Here is a 5,044-nt window from a genome sequence, read left to right on the forward strand (position 1 = left end):
TAAGTACACTGTAGCTGTCTTCAGACACTCCAGAAGAGGGCGCCAGATCTCGTTACAGATGGTTGTGAGCCACCATGTGGTTGCTGGGATTTGAACTCTGGACCTTCGGAAGAGCAGTCGGGTGCTCTTACCCACTGAGCCATCTCACCAGCCCCACATTTTCTTTCTTAACGGAATAAATTAAAGTTAAATATTTTGGGGGGATAGGGATCAGCAGAGAGATGGAGAAAAGTAGAGGCACATGCGTATGTGTGAATCACAAAGCAAGAATAGAGACAGCGTCAACAGCAGCAGATGGAGACAGTAAGCCCAGTGGGTCATGTTGGCCCAGGGAGTGGCACTATTAGGAGGTGTGGCCTTCTTGGAGTAGGTCTGTCTCTGTTGGTGTGTCTTTAAGACCCTTGTCCTAGCTGCCTGGAAGCTATCTAGCAGCCTTCCATGAAGATATAGAATGCTCAGCTCCTCCTGCACCATGCCTACCTGGACTCTGCCATGTTCCTGCCTTGATAATAATGGACTGAACCTCTGAACCTGTAAGCCAGCCCCAATTAAATGTTGTCCTTGGTCGTGGTGTCTCTTCCCAGCAGTAAAACCCTAAGACACTGGATAAATTCGGTTCTTAACAGTACACATTCAGATGCTCTGAACAGCAGCTGCTAAGAAGGAAATGCATTGGCACAAAGCCTTCTAAGAGAAACCTAGGAAGCAAAGGGGAAGGGGACAGCAGTGGACTGGGAAAGAAGCCAAACCAACCTCTCTGAAGGAGAAAAAGAGAGGTTGGCTCTGAGAAGTGCCTCAGAAACCAGTGTAGCTCCCAGGACTTGCCAGACTCACAGGGAGTGCCCAAGTAAAAATTACCCAGGAGCTCACTGATCCAAAGCCTAGACCAGCACTGGTATCCCAGTACCACTGTGGTATTGGTTGAGAACAGCCCAGAGGGATGTGGTGTAGAGGAAATGCCACAGTGGATCCAAAGAAGCAGCAGCTGGGGTTGTCACTCTGCTATGTAACCATAACAGAACCTCTTAAAAGTGCATCTCCGTAGCTGCCACAGAAGGTATTGGTTCAATTTTAAAATGAATGGATCCATCCCTTTATTCAGCAGGAGAAGTGAACAAATACATTGGGAACATAGTTTTATAATTATTTTTTGTTTAAAAGAAGAGTTTGGTGGTTTTAATGTATTTGGCTCTTCCTTAGGAATCACAAAAATGCAGAGGCAGCCACTTCCTTTTTAAAAAAGAAAGTCTCCATAGAGAAAGTAGGGATTTACCTGTGACTATAAGGAGGGTCACCTCTAAAGAGTGGATGAATCCTAATCCAGCAGTCCTGGATGTTACATGCAATCATTGGGAACACGAAAAATTCTGTAGAAATCCTCTAACTCTATTCCTCTCAAGGTTTTGAAATTCCCACTAACTCTATAAGAGAAGCAAGTAGTAGCCAATCTCCACCGTGTACAGTACTGAGAGGAATTGAAAAGCAACTGAAAATTGGTTTTCTTTACAATTTGGAGCTAAAGTTTGTATCCTGAAACTTACAAAGTTGGTTGTTGTTGTTGTCGTCGTCTTTGATGTTGTTTAAGGTAGGTGAGGTTTTTTGTTTTTGTTTTTGTTTTAAGCCCACTGGCTTGGGCAAGGCTCTAGCTCTACTCCCCAGCACCAAAACCAAACAAAAGCAGAATATAAAATTCTGCAAAGTGACCTCTTTGTGACAAAAAGACCTCTCATGTACAACAGCCATGTACAGAGAACAATGTGTGTCCTGGGGATTGCACAGTCTGAGCAAAGTAAACAGCCCAAACCAAGCAATTATGTCACTTCTGTCAAAGTACATGACCAATAGCTGACACTTCTCACCTTGCAGCCTCCTCAAACTTACTAGAGGATGAGCAGAAGACTGTTCACAAATACACCGGAACTTATGAAGTTTATTGGTATAATAGGAGTTCGGAGAACTCATTGGGTGGGTCATCGCAAACATTATAGAAAAATCAGAATATGAACAGGATACAACGTCTCTTCTGAACAAATCATCTTCCACATATATAGCATACCAGACACTAGTCAACCCTTGTCAGAATCTGGCTCCAATGTCAGACACTTTTATGGGCCCTCTATATATTCAAGAATGTGAACTGGCAGGGCTGGAGAGAACATTTACTCACTTGTAGAGGACCTGGGTTGTTTCTAGCACCTACCTAGTGGCTCACAACAATCTCCAATTTCAGGATATCTGATGCCTTCTTTTGACCTCCGCGGACACTACACCAGCATGTGGTATGCATATGTAAATGCAGGCAGAACAGTCACACACACATAAATAAATAGATAGATAGGTAGATGGATGGATGGATGGATGGATGGATGGATGGATGGATAAGTAAATAGATAAAAGAAGGAGGAGAAAGAGGAAAGTGAACTGGTACAGCCATTATGGAAATCAGTATGGAGGTTCCACAAAAAGTTGAAAACAGAACTGCCATATGACCCAGCTGCAACACTTTTAGAGATATACCCAAAGGACACGTGGCAGAAGTATTTGCACCTGCATGTTTATGACTGTGCTAGCCACCATAGCTAGAAAGTCAGACTAGCTCAAGTGCTTGTCATCAGATGAATGAGTAAAGAATAAAGAAAATGGGGCTGGAGAGGTGGCTCAGTGGTTAAGAGCACTCAGAATACAATGTGTGGAAATGGTATTATGAAGCCCGTGCTTCTGTATTCTAACTTAAAACTTGGATTTAGTGGTGTTGGAGAGACGGCTTGGGGGTTAAGAACACTTACTGCCCTTATAGAAGGAACATGGTTCAATTCATAGTCCCCACATGTCAGCTCACAACGGTCTGTAACTCCAGTTCCAGGGGACCCAATACCCTCTTCTGGCCTCTGTGGGCTCCTGTGTGCATCTGGGACATATACATATAGTTAAACACACACACATTAAATAAATAATCTTAATTTTTATTTAAAAACCATTAAGAAAAACTACATTAACTTTCTATAGAGAGAGATGTGTATAAATGAGATATGTATGCGTTCGTGTTATGTACAATGACTTAAAAGATTTAAATTTTCCAGCTCTCCACCCCCAGAAAGTGTATTCCAAATAGTAGATATAACCAGTGTGATTTGAAAATCACAGACTCAGTGGGTCCTAATTCCAGTGAGGCCCTTAGTGGTTATCTGTCATTGCATCACAAATTATTTCAAAACTTAGCAACTTAATTCAATAACTACGTTATTCCCCACTGCTTCTATAGGTTAGGAATCTGGGCGTGCCTTAGCTGAGTGGTTCAGGTTCTGCTTGTCATGAGGCTGCAGTCCAGCTCCTGGCTGGGAAGCTGGGACTGCAGCTTCTGGAGACTATTCAGGGTTGGAGGAGCTGCTTCCAAGATCAAGTAGCTGTTGGCAGGAGGCCTCAGTTCTGAGTCACATGGGCCTTTTCATGTGACAGCCTCACAATACAGAGGCCAGCTTCCACTAGAAGAAAGTGATAGAGTAAGAGAGAAAGGGAGAGAAGGAGAAAGAGAGAGAGAGAGAGAGACTTTTATGATCTAGTTATTTTGTCACATGACCCAACCAGGCACAGGGATCATTTGGGGCCTTTAAAATCCATTTCCAATATCATGGGATCCTTAAGAAGTTAATTGCTTTCCAAAAGGCAAGAACTGTGTGCTTGTCAGTCAAATGTTCAAGCCTATTAAGGACTTAGGTATTTAAATCCTATTTTTGCTGCTCTTTTGGAAGCTTACGAGATGGGAAGTCTTAAGAGTGATGTGGGCCTTCCTTGTTGTTACTATCACTTCTATTTGATTTGAGTTCTCGGAACTCAATGTCACTAGGCTTTCGTGACAAGTAAAATAATATTAACAACAAAGAAGCCACATATCACCCTTATAACTTGTGATCTGGTAAGCTCCCAAACCTTTCTCATTGGCCCTCTTTATATTTCTGAGACAAGTTCCCAGACTGGCCAGGAACTTGTGTGAGTAGCAAAGAATGACCTTGAACTGAAGAACCAGCCTGCCTCCATTTTAGGCTTAAAAGCAATCTCTATAGTAAAAACAAACTAGGTTCATTCCTGTTTATGAGTAAATCTGTTTCTCAAGGATTGGCCTATGCCCCAAGCCCCACCTGTTTCAACTTTGTTCCAAAGAGGTTGTTAGGGCTACCTTGTTATGACTTCCTGTTGTTAAGACCACCTTGCAGTTCTTTCTTTCAGGAGGTCATTAAGACTACCTTGTTGCCGAGCAGTGATGGCGCAAGCCTTTAATCCTAGCACTTGGGAAGCAGAAGCAGGCAAATTTCTGACTTCGAGGCCAGCCTGGTATACAGAGTGAGTTCCAGGACGCCAGGGCTACACAGAGAAACCCTGTCTTGAAAAACCAAAAAAAAAAGAGACTACCTTGTTTATGTTTATGTTCTGCTCCTGCCTAACTTGTCTGCTGAATCCCTGGCTTGGGAACCCCCTACCCTGAGCTATAAACCCTTGTCTTCCTCACATCAATGCTGACCTCTCAAACCCTGCCTTTAGGGAGAGGCTGCATGTATCCAGGAATAAAAAGGATGTGGTGGTGCACACCTTTAATCCCAGCACTCAGGAGGCAGAGGTAGGCAGATCTCTGTGAGTTGGAGGCCAGCCTGGTCTACAAAGTGAATTTCTCTAAAACCAAAACCAAAACAAACAAAAGGCTTGCTTTAATTAACTTGGGCATTGTCAGTGTCTGCTCTCTACTAGCAAGAACAACAAGACCACCAGTTCTTCTAACAGCAGTTTATTTAGCAAGCTTTAGTCTTCATCTTTCTCCCTCCATCTTTTCTCCCCCGAACCGGAGGCTTCTCACTCTTATATACTCTCAGTCCCCATCCACTCACAGCAGGCTGTGACACCTCACCAGGCACGCAGCTTCAGCCAATCAGGGCGGCAGGGGCACGTCTCCACCAAATATGGACTTGTTTATACCACCAGCATCATGGTGCACCTGCGCAGCTCTCACGATGGTCGTGGCTTATTTTCAGGTGTATGAGGAAGTCAGGTGCAA

The sequence above is a fragment of the Mus caroli genome, chromosome 3 (assembly GCF_900094665.2).
Source record: "Mus caroli chromosome 3, CAROLI_EIJ_v1.1, whole genome shotgun sequence".
Lineage (NCBI taxonomy): Eukaryota > Metazoa > Chordata > Mammalia > Rodentia > Muridae > Mus > Mus caroli.